The sequence below is a fragment of the Jaculus jaculus genome, chromosome 3, assembly GCF_020740685.1.
Source record: "Jaculus jaculus isolate mJacJac1 chromosome 3, mJacJac1.mat.Y.cur, whole genome shotgun sequence".
Classification (NCBI taxonomy): domain Eukaryota; kingdom Metazoa; phylum Chordata; class Mammalia; order Rodentia; family Dipodidae; genus Jaculus; species Jaculus jaculus.
Window position 1 is genome coordinate 134081044 of NC_059104.1, and position 23461 is coordinate 134104504.

Here is a 23461-nt window from a genome sequence, read left to right on the forward strand (position 1 = left end):
TTGTCATCTCAGTTTGACAGGGAGCATCAAGAGCAAGACAGTGGCATGTGCTACACAGATCAGTCAGCCCAGAGAGGAGACAGTCCTAGTCAGAGCCTCGAGGCCCAGCTCTATGAGAATTAATGAGGACAGTCAAACAAGACACACTCATGCTGCCAGCTGCTTGCATAACTGGTGGCACATTCCAGATGTCACTGCGGTTGATACTGGTACTGGATAGCCCCCTCCTCCTGCTGATTTCTTCCACAGGGCTACCTTTCTTTCGGGGTCCTGGAATCCCTGGTGACTCTGTCCTCTCTTGTCCATATGAGCAGCTCCACCCATTACCTTTCTCATTCTCCTTGCTCTGACATAATGCCCTCTTCCATCCCTTGCCAGTGCCGAAGGGATTTCCCAGGGAAAGTCATTTCTTGTCATACACAGCTCTTGTAGCCTCCACTCAAACACAGTGGCACAAGTTGGCATGTGATTTCTGGAGCTCCAGTTTCTGTCTGGGAGATATACTCGGAAGGATTCCAGATGGTCACTGGGAAGGCGCATTGACTGCAAAGGGACCTGAGGACAGCAATCTACGTCTTGCTGGGAGTATGCTTTACACGTCTGGGCTCTGTTTCTGAATATCCGTCACACTGCACATATGCTGCAAGACTCTTTCTGGCTATGTATGATATGTCCGTAAAAAGTACTTTTTTGGTTGTTTTGTTTTCAGTTTTAAGTTTAAATAAAGGTAATAAATACCTAAATTAGCATTTTTTTTGCTGCAGCAAACAAGGCACAAAGGAGTGTTTCCCTCTGCTCCTCTTTCCCCATGGTTTCTACCATTACAACTCTGTGGGCTCCCTGGCAGCAGTTGGTGGGCACCTGTGGGCGCATTGTTGCCTTTGCCACTGCCCTTGCCTCTCTTCCCTGGCTGCCTTCAGGGCCCACAACTAGCTCGGAGTGCTCCATGTTTGCTGCTCTGGAATTTCCATTTTAATGGTTTGGTGGGGTGCTTGCTGGGGGCCTGGGGCTGTCTAGTGTGGGTTTCATCAGCACAATCATGTTTATGTGTATTTGTGCATCCCCAGCTCTGCAATGTTTATATGAAGGGAATTAAAACCAAAGTAACTGCCGCGATCAACATCCATACCCTTGGCTCCTATGAGACTGAACTGAAGCCTGGATCAGTTCCAAGAGGATAAACTTAATATTAATGATAATAGCACTTTGCACTTGGTCTAGTAAAAATATTTTGAATGCAGACGAGGCAAGGATATGAATGTTTGCTTGGCACTACTTATCAGGAAGTGCTCCTGCTTGTTTATTATGTTAGGGCTTTGTATACAGAAAGGCTTTTTCCCTTTCTCACCACCAGGGGCCATATTGCTTATTGGTTGCTACATCCAAAGTTTAGCAGAAGGCTGCCATTCGAATTTAAATGGCATGTTTTAAAAACATATCTGTAAATAGGTGAAGACAGATGGGGTGAAGGTGTGGAGTTGTTTAATGTCCTCTCTGACAGGTATCTTGGCATTTGAAATTATATCCCAATCATTGTGAAACAGGAAATTGAAGTGTACCAAATCCAGGAAGTTGTGAGACTTGAACACTTCCATCTATGGAGATCCCAAGATTATCAGAGAATGTAGAATCTTCTTCTAAATTAGAGGGTGGATCTGAAACATTACTCTCAGTGATATCCAAACATATTTTACAAAAGCAGAAGAAATAACCTGGGATCTGTATTCTTTCCTCTATGATGGTGGTGATGCCCAGGGGAGAGGACAGCTTTTTACAAGCAGAATAGTAGCTGCCTTCTTTTCAATTATCATTACTGTTTCCTCCAAGATCCTTCACTTCCTCCAGGGGCCATCTCTCTGATATGTAATATATTACTTTGGGTGCTCTGTGGCATCAATAAAACAGCAACATCAGGATGGTGAGTGAGCACAGCACACATCTGTGCAACAGGTCCCTTGGATGTGCATTACACAGTCTGTCTCCAGTCCTGGCCTTGGAGGATGTATTAGTCACAGGCTAGAATCACCCAAGGAGCAATGCTTCCTAACTCAGTTTACTTTTATAATGCTCTCCAGCTTGGGCCCCCACTGCAGTAATTCAGTTTTGGTAACCATTTGGAGTCACGGATCTTGCTACAGCACATTTGGCTTTAGACCCATCCAAGGTGACCACATGACCCAGTAAACCAGCAAACATAAAGTCTATGCATCCAGGAACATGGCAGTGGCTGGCTTGAGATCCTAGTAGGTCCACTGTATCCTACTTAAATGTTTCTCTAGGATAGGAAATAAGCCAATTATGTGTGTATTCTGCAGAAGCACAAAGACCCATAAAACTACGAGAAAACAGACTTCAGATTTAATATGGTAGATTCTTCACATGTGTTTCTCTTTTACTTCTATAGTTTGGATCTAGAATGGTCCTCCAAGACCTATGTGTTAAGGCTTGGTCTCCAGCTTGGCATTGATGGGAGGTGGTGGAGGCTTTAAGAAGTGGGGTCTACCTAGAGGGAAGCTTCCATTGGTCTCTGGCTAAAAGGAAAGATGATGCTCCAAATGTCTATGTTCATCCCCCTTGACCCATGCTGCTTTCACTCATAGTTAGAGAATCTGCTCTTTACAGATGACAGCAAATACTGGGGAGGCCCTAGGCCCATAAGTACAACAAGAAAAGAAGGTAATTGTCTGGTACAAGATAAATCATCTCTGTCACATCTGCCAGGGCCCAGGAAGCATTGCGGAGGAAGTGGCAGATTATATGTGAGTGCTGTCCTCACTGCCAGCCTGAGAACCTCTTCCATGTGAGATGGTGGTAGACACTGAGGCGACTCAAAACTCATATGAAAGCAGGAATTCAGAGGCTGCTGAAATCTCAACATCAAAGGAGACTTATAACATGCCCTCCAAGGCTCAGGGAACATTGTGGAAGAGGAGGCAGAATGAATGTAAGAGCCACAAGGTGGGAAGGAGCATTCTGAGGCATTGCTCCCCTACCCCGAGACTAGCTAATGCATTCATGGACCCTACAGTGAATACTGATGACCCCAATGAGAGGGACGTCAGTGGCACAGGACAGGAAACATAAGAGTATAACCCTATGGTATTAGGCAATATATTCACACAATAAAGTTCTCAATTAAAAATAAAGAAGGGGGCTGGAGAGATGGCTTAGCGGTTAAGCACTTGCCTGTGAAGCCTAAGGACCCCGGTTCGAGGCTCGGTTCCCCAGGTCCCACGTTAGCCAGATGCACAAGGGGGCGCACGCGTCTGGAGTTCGTTTGCAGAGGCTGGAAGCCCTGGCGCGCCCATTCTCTCTCTCTCCCTCTACCTGTCTTTCTCTGTGTGTCTGTCGCTCTCAAATAAATAAAATTAAAAAAATAGAAAATAAAAATAAAGAAGGGGGGCTGGAGAGATGGCTTATCAGTTAAGGCGCTTGACTATGAAGCCTAAGGACCTATGTTCAACTCTCCAGATCTCACGTAACCCATGCACAAAGGTGAGGCAAGTGCAAAGTTGCACATGCCCACTAGGTGGTGCAAGTGTCTAGAGTTCGATTTCAGTGGCTAAGGCCCTGGCATGCCAATTCTCTCTCTCTCTCAATCTCTCTCTAAAAAAATAATAAAAAATAAAGAAGTGGGGCTGGAGAGATGGCTTAGTGGTTAAGCGCTTCCCTGTGAAGCCTAAGGACCCCGGTTCAAGGCTCGGTTCCCCAGGTCCCACGTTAGCCAGATGCACAAGGGGGCGCACGTGTCTGGAGTTCGTTTGCAGAGGCTGGAAGCCCTGGCACGCCCATTCTCTCTCTCTCCCTCTATCTGTCTTTCTCTCTGTGTCTGTCACTCTCAAATAAATAAAATAAATAAATAAATAAATAAATAAATAAATAAATAAATAAATAAAATAAAGAAGTGGTATCTAGTGGAAGGACTTTAGGTCACTGGGACATAGTCTCAAAGGAAGTGCAAGACCTCAGACCCTTCTTCTTCCTTAGATCCACCACTTGCTTCCCGTGCTATAACAGGCCAGAGCAGCAGGAGCAACTGATCATCAACCAAGACCTCCAGAACTGTGAGCCAAAATGTACCTTTCCTCTTTATACGTTGATATATTATAGTTATAGAAAACTGAACAACACACCTTCCAAATCTCAGTGAAGAAGCACAAACTGATGTTCTGAGTAGAACCTTTATTTAACATGTGTAAGGTCCTAGGTCCAATCCTTAATACTGAAAATTTGCATGAAAACACCATAATGAAAACAAATTCTTTATAAGCTAATAAAAATATAATTAAAGAGAAGAAATGTACAAGATGAAATAACCTCTTAAAACAGGAAAGAAGGTTTGGAGAAGGGGCTATATGTATGTAAGGCATTAAAATGAGTACAAGATGGGGGGATTTCAGAAGGCATCATGGTGCTGGAAAGAAGTGACAGGAGTGTTCAGCACTGCAATATCTCTATCACACCTTCCAATGCTCAGGGTCTATTGCAGAAGAGGCAGCAGAAAGAATGTAAAAGCCAAAGGAAGGATAGGACTTCTTACAATGTACTCCCCACAAACTCAAAATGGCCCGGATATCCATGACCTCATAGTGCCTGACACTACCTACACAAGACCATCATAATAGGAGGAAAAGATCATGACATCAAAATAAAAGAGAGACTGATTGAGAGAGGGAGGGGATATGATGGAGTTTCAAAGGGGAAAGTGGGGGGAGGGAGGGCATTACCATGGGATATTGTTTATAATCAGAAAAGTTGTTAATAAAAATATTTGAAAAGAGAAAAAGTGAGTACAAGATGGAAAGAACAGGGTACAGGGAACCAGTGGGATGGAGTCAAGGATGAGTGTGTCACCCCTGAGGCCAGAGCTGTGGGGCTATAACAGTGACTAATCCACCCAAAAGAATCTAAAGAGGGTTTGAATCAGAGCTGGAACTGAAGGAAAGCATCAAACTGGAAGTCTTATTAAAGGTTTGTCAGGGCTGGAGATACAGCTTAGCAGTTAAAGTTCTTGCCTGCAAAGCAAGGACCCAGGTTCAATTCAAGGACCCAGCACCCACATAAGCCAGATGCACAAGGTGGCACATGTGCCTGGAGTTTGTGTGCAGCAGTTGGAAGCCCTGGCATATCCATACTCTTTCCCTCTCTCTCTCTTTCTCTCTCTCTCTCTCTCTCTCCCTCTCAAATAAAATTTTTAAAAATGTTTGTCAATAAAATACTTGTTCTGAACAGTCCCTTCCCCAAATCTCTTCCACTTCACAGAAAGAGACTGACAATGAAAAAATTGTCCCTAAGGTTGTTCTATAAAGACACTAGGCTAAGGAAATCCAATGTGCTGATGTCTTCATGTTCTATATCAAAGAATGGACACAGATGCAATAAAATTCTACCAAGGCCCCAGCTCACAGGTGGCCCTATACATAATATTCCCATTCCTTTCCTTTGTTAACTCCAGGTTCAGGCCCAGCAAAGAGACACAATGCTCCAGCTCTTGTTAAAACAGTCATTGTAATATCATGAGATACATTATTGGGTGTGTTCTCAGCTTCTGGTAACTCTTTCCAAGGCAGGCCATAGAAACTACAGTTTCTCTTTCCCAAGGTGGGTCATAAAACTCTAATCATCCTCTACCTTTCTGTCTTGGAGCCGACCATAAAGAAATTCTCTGGCCTACTTTGTCAACAGGTAAGACCCTCATTTCAGAAGAGGTCCTGAATCATGGCCATAAAGGAGGAATACTAAAAATCTAGGCCAATAGATATTACTAGGCCATTAGCAAAGACCTTTTGTCTATGCTAATCACAATTACCACATTTGGCCATGGCTATTCATGCTTCATTCATGCCTGTGTAAAGATGCCTCCACAAGAACCCTAACAGGCAGTGTTTGGAGGGCTTCCAGATAGCTGAGGTTCCTGAAGGATGCGGTACCTAGAAAGGACACAGAAGCTCTGAACCCCTTCTTGCAGACCTTGATTGAGACATGTCTCCATCTGTAAGTGAGAGCCCCTTTAGCAAACAAACTAAACCTACGAAGAGGGGTATGGGGAAATTAATGAGTTGCCTTCTCATTGTTGAAACCTGACAGTAAGTGACTCAGGGAAGAAAAGAACACGCCTTAGCTTAGCACTTCATGGCACGGGGCAGGGCAAGGCCACTAGGGCCACTGGGGCCACTGGTAGAGTTGCTTGCAGCTGACCTCATTGCAGCAGTAGGCAGGAAGCAGAGGAAGAGACTTCACCAGAACCTGGACCAGGCTACAGTCCTTAAGCCCGCCTCCAGTGACCCACTTCCACCAGCCAGGTATCAGCTCCACAACTCTCCCAAACGGTGCTATCAACTGAGGACCAAGTGTTCAAACACATGACTGTGGCCAGATGCACAGTGGCACGTGCTTCTGGGAGCTGATGTGCAGTGGCAGGAGTGGCAGGCCCTGGAAAGGACACATCACCCTCAGGCAACAGGATCCTTAAGCATAGGTGGCTGGTCAGAGACATGGGTAAAACAACCTGGGATTTGAATTGGCATTGAAAGTGAGAGCCAGCTTTGTGGATTGAGCCCCAGCTTGTGGGAGAATAACATATTTAATGGAGAGTCCATCCACTGGTGTCTGATGTTGTGAGACTGTTTGATTTCTGGTGGGGTCACAGATGTGATATGTGTGGTAATAGCAGGAAAAACTGAGTCTGAGTTGGAATTGGTTTTTCCTTATATACCCGCAGTTCATCTTCAAATATGAATAGAAGACCAAGTGCATGAGGAAAAGCTGATAGAAAAATATCAAGAATATTGAACAGGGTAGACAACCCTATGAGGAAACAAAAAATAAACATAGTCTAAGGAACAGAGAGAATTTGACAAATCTAATTAATCTCAAAGAGATTTAGGGAGACGGAGCCCGCAGAATCAGAAGAGGACACAGTAAGAGGACAAGAGGGAGTCCTTGGAAGCTAAAACTTCAATAGACAGACCGAGAGAGGAAGTTAGGAGATCTTTCAGATGTGAAATATGTGAAGCCAGAGAGACTGCAAACAGGAGATAAAACACAAGAGGCCAAAGGATTGTTCCCATAGGGTCAAGCTCCAACCAGCAGCTTCAGAGACCAGAATAAGAGAAGGGCATTATCAAATTAAAAAACGGAGGTGCTTTAGAGCTCCTTCTGTCCTTTGGTCAGCATGGAGAGACACCTGAATTTATTATTGCTTACTCTCAGAACTTCACTAGAATGACAAAAGGTACACATTTGTCAAGACAAAACCAATGGCAGGAGTGTCTAAAGCCATCCATTCCGAAGCTGGAAGACAGATGGATGTGTGGTGACTTACCAGGTCTGGGAAAGTTAAAGCCCACACTAGGGAAAATCCAGAGACTGAAAGATCCAAAAGGACTCAGGAGTTGGAATCATCTGTTAACCCAGAACAAAGAGATTGGTCTAGGCTCTCAATATAGGAAGATTGTTTTAAAAATTGATATAAGAAGTAGGAAGGCCTCCCAGGGTTCCCTGAAATAAACCCAGATCTACATGAACTCCTTCAGGAAATTAAATTAATGAGGCCAGAATCCTCTTGCAAAATGAATAATAAAAGTCATACATAATTACCAAGCTAGTTTAACACTGCAATGAAAATTTAATTTAACATTCAAAAATAAATCAATGTAATTCATCATACTACAAAACTAAAAAACAAAAATTATTTGACCAACATAATACTTACAGAATCCACACAGGAAAAAAAACTAACAAAAACCAATATCCATGTCTGGTTTTTTAAAAAGTGTCTTGAATAAAAGTAGAGGAGAACTTCACCAACCTAACAAACAAAAGCTATGGAAAAATCCATAGCTAGTGCACTGCTTTAAAAGCAGAATGCTTAAAACAAGAACGGAAAGTAGCATGAATCTATGAGAACAGCCACACTCCCGAACACAGACAACCCCAAATGCTGCTCAGGGTGTGGAGCAATAGGAACTCTCAATGCAAACATGGTTGCAGCCGCCACTTTGGAGAACAGTCTGACAGTTTCTTACAGACAGACCACAGTCTTACCATACAACTGCATGATTTGGTATATGTTTAAATGAGTTGAAAACTATCCACACAAAACCTCACACATGGTCTGGAGACATGGCTCAGCGATTAAAGGTACTTGTTTGCAAAGCCTGGTGGTTCAGGTTTGATTCTCCATGTAAAATGGGATGCACAAAGTGACACGTGCATTTTGCAGCAACAGGGGGCCCTGGAACCCCCATTCATTCTCTCTCTCTCTCTCTCTCTTAAATAAAGAAAAGTACATTTTCCACTTGGCTTTGTCTCTGGACTTCTAGTAGTTCAACTACTTGTTAAGGCAAGAAAACTCAGACAACCGTCTCCTTCACAGGCAAAAGAAAGATACATTAGTGGAGCTTTTTCCAAAACAATATTTTATTTTATTTATTTCTTTACAAGCAGAGAGAGACAGAGAAAGAATGGGCACACCGAGGCCTGTAGCCATTGCAAACAATCTCCAGTCACATGCACCACTTTGAGCATCTGATTTCACATGGGTACTGGGGAATTAAATTCTGGTCATTAGATTTTGCAGGCAAGTGCCTTAACCACTTAGCCATCTCTCTAGCTCCTAGTTGAGCTTTTAAAATAAAAATTTAATCAATTAAATTAAATTTAAATGTAAAGAAGTAAAAATTTTAAATATAATTTTTGAAAGCCTGGCACACGCCTTTGTAGCAGGTTTATTTACAGTTACTAAGTCTTGGAAACAACCAATATGTCTTTCGTTCAGTGATCAATGGAGAAGCAAACTGTAGTTCATCCATAAAGTGAAAATTATTCAGCATATTTAAAACAAGCTGCCAATTCATAAAAAGACATACAGGAACTTTGAGTACATACCACCAAGTGAAAGGAACCAAACTGGAATGGCTATGTACTGTGGGATTCTAACTACATGGCATTGTACAAAAGGGAGGAACCCACAGGATGTACATCAAGAGTGAACCCCGATGGGAACTATGGACTGTGAGTGATAACGTTGTGCCAGTGTGAATTCATGGGCTGTGGCAAACACAATATTGGCGCAGGAGGCTGTTAGATTGTGCATTCATAGGCCAGGTATGCTGGAACTCTCTGTACTTCCTGCTTAATTTTATCTGTAAGCCTAAAACTCTCCTAAAAATAAAATTTATGAAAAATGGAAAACAAGGATGTTTTAGTACATTGTTGCATCAAAAGAATTGACCTCAACCTCACAAGAGTTATTTTATGATTATAACTCTGTACCTCTAATAAAATGATCTTCTAAATTAAAAATAACCAAATGTTCTTCCTCTAAGCTTAGGAACAAGCTAGCATGTCTGCTTTCACTGCTTACATTTAGTCTAGCTCTGGAGGTTGCAGCATATCCAGTAAAAAAAGAAAGAAAATATGGGAAAAAGAAGAAAATGCCTCTAAATGGAGGACAAAAAAGCTATCTTCATTTGCAGACAGGCTCCACCTAGGTAGAAAATTCTTACGGAATCTACAGAATACCTCCATAAACTAAGAGGCAAGCATAGCAGTGTAGAAGATTCCACCTACAGAAGGCATCAAATGTGTGTTTACATATTTAAAGTGGACAATTAGAAATTTAAAAATTTTAAGTGATACTATTCATAATAATATCTAAAATACAAAACAGTTGTAAATTTCACAAAAGATTCTTGAGACCTTTCCATTGAGTGATGGATAATCTTTACATATATTTTTTAAAATAAAAAAGTCCTACAAGGGCCAGAGAGATGACTCAGTGGTTAAGACATTTGTGTGCAAAGCCTAATGACCCAGGTTCAATTCCCCAGTACCCATGTAAAGCCAGATCACAAAGTGGTACATGTATCTGGAGTTTGTTTGCAGTGGCAAGAGGTCCTGGCCATGCCATTTTCTCTCTCTCTCTCTCTCTCTCTCTCTCTTTCTCTCCCCTTTCTCTATCTTTCTTTGCTTCTAAATAAATAAGATATTTTTTAAAAGTCCTATAAATGGCTAAAAAGCATATGAAGAAATATTCAGTGTCATTAATTATGAGGGAAATACAAGTCAAAACCAAAATGAACTTTCATTTCATTCTAGTCATAGTGGCTGTAATCAATAGGACAAAAAAAAAAAAAAAAAGGAAATGATGGCTAGGATGTGAAGAAAAAGCTCTCATGCACTTGGTGGGAATGTAAATTAATATAACTATTAAAAACAGTGTGAAGGTTCTTCAAAAACTGACAATTTTCCTACCATATGATCCAACAATACTGCTATCAGTATGTATCCACAAGGAATGAAATCAGCATGTCAAAGAGGTAACTGCACTCACAGTTATCACAGCTCGATTCGCAATAGCTGAGATAATCAGCTAAGAATGAATGAATCCCCCAAGGTGCCCACCAGCCAGTGAGTGGATAAAGAATATGTGGCACATGCACACGGCGGAATATTATTCTTCCATAAAAGAGTAAAATCCTGTCACCTGTGGCAACATGGGTAGAACTAGAAGACATTATGTTAAGGGAGAGCCAGACATGTAAATACAAATGCCATGTGTTCTCTCACACACAGAAGCATTGAAACGTTGATCTCATGGAACGAAGCGCAATAGTGGTCACTACAAACTAGAACAGGAAGGGAGAAAGGGGAATGAGGGGAAGTAGGACAGTGGATAATAGCAAAGCATACCCACAGAGAAGGAGTAAATAAGTTCTAGAGGTACAACACAGTAGGGTTACCATCATTCACAGTAATTTAGTGTGCATCTTATCAAGAGCTAGAAGGAAGAACTTCATAAGCTCCAAACATGAAGAAATTACAAATGTTTAAGGATATAGAAATGCTAATTACACAATTTGAGCCCTGTACAAAATTAACATGTGTCAAACTGTCCTACTATCTCTAACAAATACATACAATTATTATGTACCTACTTAAAAGAAAGACTTTCCACTAAAACTACAATAGAAGTCAGAGAAATGAAGGAAGATCTAACTTGGAAAAGGATGTCATACTCATGGATCAGAAGACTCAGCATTATTAAGATGACAAATCTCTATACGCTGATATATAGATGTAGCACCATCACAATCAGCAGATTTGCATACACTATTAAAACATTTCTATAATTTATGTAAGAATGCAAGGAAACTAGAAGAGATAAAAACAATTTGAAAAAGAAAAACAAATACCAAGTCTTTCTTTTCCTACCCAGTTTTTGTTGTTGTTGTTGTTGTTGTTGTTGTTTGTTTTTTTTTTTTGGTGTTTTCCAGGTAGGGTCTCACTCTAGCCCACACTGGCCTGGATCTCACTCTGTTGTCCCAAGCTGAGCTCAAACTCAGTGATCCTCCCAAGTATCTACCCAGATTTAAGATTGCTTATATAGCCACTGTAACTAAGCAGAGATAGACAAACTGACCAACAAACGATAGTGGAGAGCCCAAAGACCCATATTGAAATGGACAAATGACTCAGACAAGGATGCCACAGGAATTTCTTTAGAACCTAGTTAACTAGTCCCAGACTCATAACTTACAGAAATTCTGAAATAATAAATATTGATTTAAGGTAGTATGGTTTAGGATAATTAGTCACAACGTAGTAGATAATTAATAGTTTCTTAAAATGTTAAGCACACACCTATTATAATGACATGACCACTTACCCTTGGTGTTTACTCAAGGGGAGGAAAGCACAGGTCCATACAAAGTTTTGTGCATGAATGTGAATGGAAGCTCTATTTGGTCTAGACCCACACTAGAAACAACTCAAACATCAGTCAACATGTGAAAGAATAAGCAAAAAGCCAAATGCTCCTGGCATTCTCATTCTCTCTCTCTTTCATGTGTGTACTTGCAAATAAATAAATTAATAAAACACATTAAAAAGCCAGATGTAAAAAGTTGTGCATGCATCTGGCGTTCATTTGCAGTGGCAAGTGTCCTTGGTGTACATGGGTGAGTCTAAAAATAGTGAGGCTAGGACAAAGAAGGCAAGCTATAAATAGTATATACTGTATGATTCTACTTATATGAAGTTCTAGAAAATATAAAGTAATCTACTATTATAGCAGATCATTGGCTACTAAAGATGGAATGTAGAAAAGAAGTTGGAAGGGATTACCAAAATGTCTAAGACAATGGAGGTGATGATATGTTCATTGATTATAAAGATGTTTTGTAAGTATACACATATTAAAATTGTTATACATTTTAGATTATTATACATTAATAAATTATTATAAAGTAGATGTTTACATATTTATTGTAGCTCAATGAGGCAGAGAATATTGTACAAAGGCACATTTGGAAGGTAAACATGGGGTGGGTAATCCGAAGTGGAGGTTGACACAGGCAATGTCTGCCAGAATCTCCAGAGAATAATCTAGGGAAAGCTGGATGTCAGAAGAAGTGAGTGATGGCCAAAACAAAGAAGGAAGCTTTATAGCACAAAACAAAAAAATACAGAGACATTCCAGAGAAAGGAACCAGTGGGTCTTGGTAGCCCCCTTCATCACCACCCCTCCCTCCCATGAGAGTATAGAACCAGAGCCACACTTAAGACAGAGTCTCAGAAAAGTAGTACCGTGGTCCCAGTAGCAGAAACTCTAAAAAGGAAAAAGAGGAGGGAAGAAAGAGACCGAAGTTGCGCATGGCAGCAACAGAGGAAGGAGAGACACCAGAAAGAAAGAAAAAACACTTGGCTCACAATTGGAGAAGCTGAAAAATGCCATTTTTATAAGATTCTTGATTAGATTATCTGGGACCATCTCTTTACTTCTCTTTTCATTCTACTTTTAGCTAAAATTGCCCCATCCACTTACTGTTCTTATGGTTAAGTATTTGTTCACAGCAATAAAAATGTAAGTGTTACAAATGCAACTATAAAAAAGCAGGAGTTATTGTTTTAATATCAAAAAAAACTTCAATCCAAATTAGAAAAGTTTTTTTAAAAAGTGACTTAATGCCAAGGGAATAATTCATCAAGAAGAGGACATTATAATTTTAAACACATATGAACCAAATATAAGTTCATTTAATTTCTAATAACAAATACTGCTAGATGTAAGAACATAACTTAACCCCAACATAAATGGTGATTTCAATACTCTACTTTCGCCAATAGATATGATATTCCAGCAAAAATTAACAGAGAAACCTCTGAATTGAATGACATCACAGACCAAATGACCCTAAAAGAATGTTCCTTACTACCATTGTAAATTACACATCTTCTCAGTAGCCGATGAAATTATCTATAAAACAAAGCAAGTGTTAACAAATATACAAAGTTGAAGTCACAATGGAATAACATTAGAAATCAGCAAGAGAAACTACAGAAGATGCACAAACTCAATGAACAACACACTACTGAATGATGAATGGATCATCAAAGAAATCAAGGAGGGAATTTAAAAAATCCTAGAATCAAATGAAAACATGCAAAAAATATGGGATATAATGAAACTAACCCTAAGAGGGAAGTTTATATCTATAAGAATATGCATTAAGAAATCAGAAATGGGTGCTGGAGAGATGGTTTAGTGGTTAAGTGCTTATCTGTGAAGCCTAAGGACCCCGGTTCAAGGCACAATTCCCCAGAACCCACATTAGCCGGATGCACAAGGGGAATGCATGCATCTGGAATTCATTTGCAGTGGCTGGAGGCCCTGGAGCACCCATTCTCTCTCTCTCTCTCTCTCTCTCTCTCTCTCTCTCTCTCTCTCTCTCTCTCTTTGTCTTTCTCTCTCTGTAGCTCTCAAATAAATAAAAAATAAACAACAACAACAACAACAAAAACAGAAATCAGATATGGGCTGCAGAGATGACTTAGTGGCTAAAGCAGTTGCCTGAAAAGCCTAAGGACCCATGTTAGACTCTCCAGATCCCATGTAAACCAGATGCATAAAAGTGAGGCAAGCACAAGATTGCACATGCCCACTATGTGGCACAAGTGTCTGGCATTTGATTTCAGTGGCTGAGGCCCTGGCTTGCCAATTCTCTCTCCTTCTGTCTATCTCTGTCTAATATAAAAAAAAAATCAGAAAGGTCTCAAATAATTAAGTTAATAATGCATGTTAGAGCCTTAGAAAAACAAGAACAAGCCAAATCCAAGATCAGTACTTGGAAAGAAATAATGACATTGAAAGTAAACCACTAATAAAAAAAAAAAATCAAAGAATTAGTTCTTAGAAAATGTAAACAGGATTGATAAATCCATGGCTAAGCTAATGTAAAGAAAGAAAAGAAAGACCCAAATTAATAAAATCAGAGGTGAAAATGGACACATTACAAAAGATACCAATAACATTTAGAAAATCATGAGGATACACCTTAAAGAGATATATTCCACTAAATTGGAAAATCTAAAAGAAATAAATGAATTTCTAGATGAATACAAGCTACCAAAATTAAACAAGGATAAATAATTTACACAGGTGTAGAACATTCAATGAGATTGAAGTAGTAAATAATAATAATAAAAAAAACTCCCAACTTAAAAAAAAAAATCCAGACTAAGATAGATTTACTGCCAAATTCTACCACTTTTTTTTTGTTTTGTTTTGTTTTTTGTTTTTCAAGGTAGGGCTTTGCTATAACCCAGGCTAACCTGGAATTCACTATGTAGTTTCAGGGTGGCCTCAAACTCTCGGTGATCCTCCTATCTCTGCCTCCAGAGTGCTGGGATTAAAGGTGTGCACCACCACATACGGCTCTCTACTAGACCTTCAAAGAAGAACTAAGAACAATCCTTCTCAAACTTCAATAAAATGAATGGAAGTTAAAGATGTTAATAAAATAAGATGGAAGGAATACTACCAGACTTTTTATGAAGTATCCTGATACTGAAGCCAGATAAAAATACAACAAAAAAGAAAAAAAATGCAGATCAATCTCCCTGATGAATAGATGCAATAACTCTCAGTACAATATTTGCAAACTGAATTTAAGAACATATCAAAAGATCATCCATGAGAGTCAAGGGGTAGGGTGAAATCATTTACTACAATCAAGTCGGCTTCATTCCAGAGATGTAGTGATAGTTAAACATATTTAAATCAGTAAATGTAATTTATCATATAAATTAACTAAAGGACAGAAATCACATGATCATCTCAATAAATTCAGAAAAGCTTTGGAAAAGATACATTGTCTCTTCTTGATAAAAGCCCTGAAAAGACTAGGAATAGAAGAAATGTTTCTCATTATAATAAGGCTATATATGGCAAGGCCATAGCCAACAACATTAACAGTGAGGAAAATCTTAAAGCATTTTCTACTAAAATCAGAAAACAAAGGTGTCCATTTTTTCACTCTTCTTTAATATAGTTCTTGAATTCTCAGCTAGAACAATAAGAAGCAGAAATAAAAGGAATACATACAGGAAAGGAAGAAGTCAAAGTATCCTTATTTACAAATGATATGATTCTTTACATAAGACATTGTTAAGACTCCAACAGAAAACTCTAAAATCTGATAAACATTTTCAGCAGAGAGAGAGAAAGAGATAACATGGGTCCTCCCAGGCTTTTTGTGCATCTGGCTTTATGAGGGCACTGAGGAATCATAGACAGGCTGGCAGGCTTTGTAAGCAACTGCCTTTATCTACTGAACCATTTCCCCAGCCTAGAAAAAATTCATACAATTCATATGGAAGCACAAAAGTCCCCAGATAGCTAGAGAAGTCCTGAACAAAAAGAATAATGCTAGAAATATCATTACACCTGCTTTCAAGTTATATCATAGAGCCATAACAAAAACAGAATGGTATTGGCATAAGAACAGACATACAGATCAATGGAATAGAATACAGGATCCAGACAAATACATGTGGCCACAGTCACCTGATTTTTTAACAAAGACACCAAAAGGATTCCTTGGAAGACAGCCTCTTCAATAATAGTGCCAGAAAAATTAAATAGCCACATGCAGAAGAAGAATGAAACTAGATTCCTATATCTTACCTTGAACAAAAATCCCCTTCAAATGGATCAAAGACCTTGGTGTAAGACCTGAAATGCTGAAATGTTTGGAGGAAAAAAAAAAAAAAAAAGGAAAGTACTTCAAGATATATGCACAGGCAAAAACTTTCTGAATAGGATTCTAGTCACTCAGGAAAAAATGCCACCAATTGATGAATGGGACCTCAAACAATTTAAAAGATTCTATACAGCAAAAGAGACAGTGAATTGAATATAAGAGAAGCCTACAGAATTAGAGAAAAACATTGTTGTGAACTATACATCTTATAGGATTAATATCTACAACATACAGAGAGTTTAAAGAACTAAATAACTTGAAATCACTCAGTCAATAAATGGGTTAATGAATGAGCAGACAATTTTCAAGAGATGAATCACAAATGGCCAATAAATATATGAAAAAATGTTCAACCTTACTATTCATCAGAGAAATATAATTCAACTATATTCCAATGCCATTTCACCACAGTCAGAGTGTCAGTCAATTAAAAAAACAAATAACAGGGCTGGTGAGATGGCTTAGCAGTTAAGCTCTTGCCTGTGAAGCCTAAGAACCCTGGTTTGAGGCTTAATTCCCCAGGACCCACATTAGCCAGATGTACAAGGGGGTGCAGGCATCTGGAGTTCATTTGCAGTGGCTGGAAGCCCTGGCGTGCCCATTCTCTCCCTCCCTCCCTCTCTCTCTCTCTCTCTCTCTCTCTCTCTCTCTCTTTCTCTCTCTGTCGCTCTCAAATAAATAAACAACAAAAAAAATTTTTTTAAAGAAAACAAATAACAAATGTTAGTGAGGATGTGAGCAAAAGGAAACTCTTATACACTGAGGGTAAAATGTAAACTAATCCACTCACTATGGAAATCAGCATGGATATTCCTCAAAAAAGTAAAAATAGTTATATCATATGACCCAGTTATGCCACTCCTGGGTGACATACTTGTATATCCGTGTTTATTGTAGCACTAGTCACAATAACAAAGTTATGAAATCAATGTAGGTGTCTAATAACAGAAGATTGGATTAAAACAACCAGCCCAAATGAAGTTATGTTGTTCCCAGGAAAAAGGAAGTGACTAGATATAATCCTATGAAGTAAATTAAACCAGGTTCAGAAAAATGCCTGACATGTGGTTCCTAGATTTTATATAAATTCATGTGTGTGTATATTACATGAAAGTAGAAGCAAAACTGGCTAGAGGATCAAGGAGTCTAATGGGAGGAGAAGGGAGAAGGAAGGGAAGGGTGGGAGAATATCTGGAAGAGCATGCTCAATGTACAATATATACCTATATGGAAATGTCCTTATATAACAAAATACCATGTATAATGAATGAGTAGACATGATTAAAAAATAAAATAATAATAATTAGTAAATGTAATAAAGAAGGAAAACATGAATTTGGAATTTAAATATATAAAAGCAGAAAAATAAAATGCAGTAGGCATTCAGAAATTTTAACATATCTTCTAATAATTAGAGCAATCACAACAACAAAATGAAAATAGAAGCCAAAACCTAAGAAAATTCGGCTAAAGAGGAAGTGTACTAGCTTTAATAATATGTTTAAAAAATATATGAAAACGCAGGGTAGTAGAGCACACACCTTTACACCTTTAGTTGGAGCACTCGGGCGGCTGCAGTAGGAGAGCTGCCATGAGTCCAAGGCCAGCCTGGGACACGGAGTGAGTTTCAGGGCAGCCTGCGTTAGAGTGAGACCCTGCCTTGAACATAAACGTAGAGGAGAGAAGGAGACCGGGGTGGGGGGGAGCAGCCAGCACAAAGAGTGAAACAAAGCCGGCTCCAACATAGCTGAGCCGTGTCAAAGCACCGGAACAGAGAGAAGTTACCAAACCTGTGAGAGAAAGAATGCAGGGCACTGACATAATGCAGGGCTGGAAAGTTAACCTTCAGCCACGCTTAGGGCAGTCCCTAACCCGAACTCCATCCTCAGCCAGCTACCACTATGCTGGTAGGACAGAGGGAAGACCACTGGGGACTTTCAGACATGCAATGTTGCCACCCATTTTCATTGCTTTCTTAGGAAGGAGATTTTCTCTTCTCTTGAAGAGTGTGGGGCTAGATTGGTAACAGGTGCATGGAAAAAGGTGGTGCAGGTGGCATCTCTAGTGGAAACAAAAATTGTATAGGAAAAGCAAGGGTAACTATGGCAGTACCAGGCTCTAGCCTCAGATAATACTTATATACTCATAACATTAGTAGTGCTAGAGACATGGATATATCCTAAAAAGTTGAGGCTGTTTTGAGACTGTTCTATTAGAAGAATGGAAGGGGAAATAAATGTATTTGATCATAGTGGGTGGAGTAAGAAAGCTAAACCCTATTTGTCCATTATTTGGAGCCTGTCCTCCCTCTCTTCTCTCTCTTTCTCTAAATCTATATACTAAAGCCTTTTCTTAATAATATTTCAACTTGGCTTCATACTGACTCATTCGGAATTTCTTTTCTATGGTGGTCAAGAATCGGGGCTTCACCTGAGTGGAGGCTCCTGCAGGAACTCCAGCTGCTGCAGGCGACAGCGTGTCTCCAGCAGGCTCTGCTGCTGCTGCTGTCTCCCAGGCTGGCCCGGGGGCATTCCGAAACAGTGTCTCAACAGCATCTTGAAGACAGGTCAGTTATACCTGCAAATTTTTAAACACTGAGGAGTTCTTTTCAAAACAAACCACCACATTGTCTTAAATATAACATGAGTCCCATTCCTAAATCTGTCAGTAGTTGTATCCTCAAACACATACATACATATATATATATATTTGGGTCTCACAGTAGTTCAGGCTGACCTGGAACCCACTCTGAAGCCCACATTGGCCTCAAACCCATGACAGTCCTCCTACCTCAGTCTCCTGAGTGCTGGGATTAAAGGTGTATACCACCACACCTGGCTTCACTTTCTTTTCTAAATTACTTCTTGGTCATTTTTCCTTTAGACACTGTTTGGTGGTTTGAATATATGGTCCCATAGATATAGGCTTTTTTTTTCCATTAAAATTGAGCTTGCAACTTGAGTCTCCAGTGGGCAAATCTCCCTTCTCGGGAAGAGGTAATCACTGAGGCAGATCTGGCAGTCCAGGCCTAAGGCATGAAAAAAGTAGTTTTAGCTCTGGCTCTTGGTTGCGGGTGTTGGCGTCTGGCTCTCACCTGTGATGCATGCTGGAGTGAGCCAGCCTCTTCCATCATGATGGAACTTCCCCTGGACTCTGTAAGCCTGAGACAAGCCCTTTCCTCCCATACACTGCTTCTGGTCAGGTTTTTGTCCAGTAGCAACAAAATGTTAGCAGTATCATATGTTCAATGATTATAGCTTCATGCTATTTTAATCTATTTCATCATTGAATGTCTTTTTGGAATTGTTCATCAGTATTTCTTTTTACAACCCAAGAGTTGTAAAATTCTTACACTCAGAAGTTAACATGACAAAGACAGCCAGGTTACAAAACTGAGTGGATCATAAAGGGAACTTGTGCCAATATTAGAATGCTGTAGATACATGCCTGAGGCATTTAATCTTGATTATCAACTTGATAAGATCTAGAATCACTGAGGAGACAAATCTGTGGACATGTCTGTGAGGAAGTTTCTAGATTAGGTTAACTGAGGTGGGAGGACCCATCCTAATTGTGGGTGGCCCAACTCCATAGGCTGGGGTCCCAGACTGAATAAAAAGGAGAAAACAAGCTAGGCTCGAGCTTCTGTCTTTCTCTGCTTCCGGACTGTGGGTTGAATGTGACCGGCTGCTTCATGCCCCTGCTGTTCTGCCTTCCCTTCCATAATGGATTGTAGCCCTTAGAACCACATGCTAAAATAACCTTGCCTCCCTTAAACTGCTGCTGGTCAGGTATCTGGTTATAGCAAAGTAACAGATACAATACCCAACAACTGAGGCAATGTGTCCTCAGTCTTCCAAGATTTATATACCCAGATCAAATCTCTTGTCAGATTTGATTTGTCTCTTGTCTGCCTTAAATTTTATGACTTATTAGCATTATGGTGATGGGGAACCTCCTAATAAAAAGGCCCCTACTAGAGCTGGACGTGGTGGCTCACGTCATTAATCCCAGCACTTGTGAGGCAGAGGTAGGATTACCATGAGTTCAAGGCCACCTTGAGACTACATAGTGAATTCCAGGACAGCCTGGGCTACAGGCCCTACTAGGACTGGGCATGACAATATGCTACATGCTCTATTGTTTATGTAGCTTAATGTCTCCAGTGATAATATCCCTTCTTCCTGACTCCCACTGAATTGTGACTCTCTGACCTCCAAGCGGGGACTTTCGTACTTCCCTCTTAGATCACACAAGGCAAGACTTTAGATTACTGGATAGACAGGATCTGTATCCCTGTTCAGCAGTGAACTTTCAGATAAAAGATTTGGCTACCATCAACCCTTAAGATTAAGGAAACAAAGCCCAGAGGAGAAAACTGAAGCAGTCTAGAAAGAAGGAAATTGAGCTGACATGGGAAAGAAAAGGAATGCCTCACTCTGGAATCTGTTTGAAATCTTTTGCCAAATGAGAGTTGAGAATTTCAGCACAAATAACAAAATTTGCTATCAAGATTGCCTACACAGACACTAGTCTTTTTTTATAGAGATATTTCAGATAGTAGCAGTAGGTCAAAGGCATATGACTTTTAGTTTAGCCTTCCCTTTTCCTCAGCTATAAACTTACCATTTTTGAGAATCTCATAAACAAGATGACGAACTTTGTTTACAGTCAAAATATAAATCTTTTTTTTTTTAAGGTACAGTCTCGCTCTAGCCCAGGTTGACCTGGAATTCACTATGTATTCTCAAGGTGGCCTTGAACTCACAACAATCCCCCTACCTCTGCCTCCAAAGTGCTGGGATTAAAGGTGTGCACCACCACACCTAGGATCTTCTTTTTTCAAGACAAGTTTTCATGTAGTCCACGCTGGCCTCAAACTTGTTTTATAGTAGAGAATGAACTTGAACTTCTGATGCTCCTTCCTTCACCTCTCAAGTGCTGGGATTTCAGGGGTGTGCTACCAAACCCACAAAATATCAATCTTAACTCCTTTGTAATTCAGTAAATGGATCTCTGTGGCCCTTGTGACCTATTGTTTTATTTTTATCGGTATGCAGTACTGTCCAGAGCACCTGAGGAACCATAGCAAGGAAAAAGGGAGGAGGAAGTTCCTTAAAACCCTTTGAACAATGTAACTTTAAATATTTTTATTTATTTATTTATTTAACAGAGACAGAGGGAGAGAGAGAAAGAATGGATGCACCAGGGCCTCCAGCCATCGCAAATGAACTCCAGATGCATGTGCCCCCTTGTGCATCTGGGTCCTGGAGAATCAAACCAGCATCCTTTGGCTTTGCAGGCAAACGCCTTAACCGCTAAGCCATCCCTCCAGCCCTGGACAATGTAACTTTAAAAGCCACCAAATTCATATACAAGGCTACTGTTAAGCTGCTTAGGTTTAATTCTTACTCTCCCTTGGCACACCAATACCCATATCGTTTTACCTTTTTAAAATTATGTATATGTGTGTAGTCTACATGTGCATGTATTCATGTGTGTGGGCACATGTGGTAGAGCCAGAGGACAACCTTGGGTGTCACCCTCAGGCTGCTGTGTACCACTTTTTGAGACAGTGTCTTTTATTGGCCTGGACCTCATGAATTAGGGGCTGGTGAGTGAGTTCCAGTAATGTGCCTGACTTTACTTCTCCAGTGCTGGGATTACCCATGCATGCCACCAAGCCTGGCATTTCTATATGGGTACTGGCATTCCAACTCAAGTCCTCATGCTTGCAAGTTACCAATGGAGCCATCTCCTCAGCCTGAGAAGTTCACTCTTATGTCTTGTTTTAGGTACGTACTCTCTCTTTCCTAAGCACCTTTCTTTCCCCTAATGCCTGTGCTTAAGTCTATATTAAAACTTTTTCTTGCTTGTTTTTTGTTTTTCAAGATAGGGTCTCATTCTAGCCCAGGTTGACCTGGAATTCACTATGACTCAGGGTGGCCTCAAACTCACAGTGATCCTCCTACCTTTGCCTCCCAAGTGCTGGGATTAAAGGTGTGCACCACCACACCCAAGTAAAACTATTTCTTGATAAACTCCCACTTTGCTTCCAAAATGAGAGCTAAGGCCTAGCAGAAAAACATTTCCCAGAACTGAAAAAAAACAGTTCTTGGGAACTTAGTTCTTAGTTCTCTGAACTTAAAGATCCTTCACGTTCCAAGTAGGGTAGAGAATGAAAGACTCAAGCCTTGATACAGATTCAAGATATTTCAGCACATCAGACATAAAGAGAAATTCTAAAAGTTTCTTGGAATAAAAGAAAAATCATCCTCAAAGGAACGAAAATAATACCAGCTTCAGACACTGATGAGGAACGTTGGATAGTCGAAGTGTAAATTCTGGAAATAGCATTGCAAGCTCAGAATTCTATACTCAGAAATTGTTAAGCATGAACAAAACAGTTTTAGGTTTACAAGTATGCAGAGAATTTACCTCCAAAACACCCTTTCTACAGAGTATAAAACATCAGGAAACAGTGTGATTAGGAGGTCTGATAATTATGAGGACTTGGCAAAGGCATGTTTCTTTTTTTTTTTTAATTTTTATTTATTTATTTGAGAGCGACAGACAGAGAGAAAGACAGATAGAGGGAGAGAGAGAATGGGCGCGCCAGGGCTTCCAACCTCTGCAAACGAACTCCAGACGCGTGCGCCCCCTTGCGCATCTGGCTAACGTGGGACCTGGGGAACCGAGCCTCGAACTGGGGTCCTTAGGCTTCACAGGCAAGCGCTTAACCGCTAAGCCATCTCTCCAGCCCAAAGGCATGTTTCTTTACTAACAAGGAAAGAGTGACACAAGTAAAAGTTTTAAGTAAAACTGGAATTCACATAAGAGTCCTAAGTCTGTATCTAACTAAAAAATACAGAACAATGGGGCTGGAGAGATGGCTTAGCGGTTAAGCACTTGCCTGTGAAGCCTAAGGACCCCGGTTCGAGGCTCGGTTCCCCAGGTCCCACGTTAGCCAGATGAACAAGGGGGCGCACGCGTCTGGAGTTCGTTTTCAGAGGCTGGAGGCCCTGGCGCGCCCATTCTCTCTCTCTCCCTCTATCTGTCTTTCTCTCTGTGTCTGTTACTCTCAAATAAATAAATAAATAATTAAAAAAAAATACAGAACAAAATGATGATGTGTAAACCAAGAGAAAGGAAATAAGATCCTAACATATGACTGAATTTTATGAAACAGTAAAGAGTCATAATAATGTTCACAGGACCTATTGGTTTTTCAGGGGCTTTTTTTGGGGGGGACGCTCAAGGTAAGGTTTCACTCTAGCCCAGGCTGACCTAGAATTCACTATGGAGTCTCATGGTGGCCTCGAACTCACAGCGATCCTCCTACTTCTGCCTCCCAAGCGCTGGGATTAAAGGCATGCACCACCACACCTGGCGGTTTTTCAGGTTTTTAGAAGTGA

The 23461-nt window shown here is 40.3% G+C and overlaps 1 pseudogene; it reads right to left on the reverse strand.

Annotated features, from left to right (window-relative positions):
* The window catches only part of LOC101606084, a 68050-nt pseudogene extending 49473 nt beyond the window's left edge, over window positions 1-18577 (reverse strand).
* Window positions 18578-23461: the final 4884 nt, after the last annotated feature.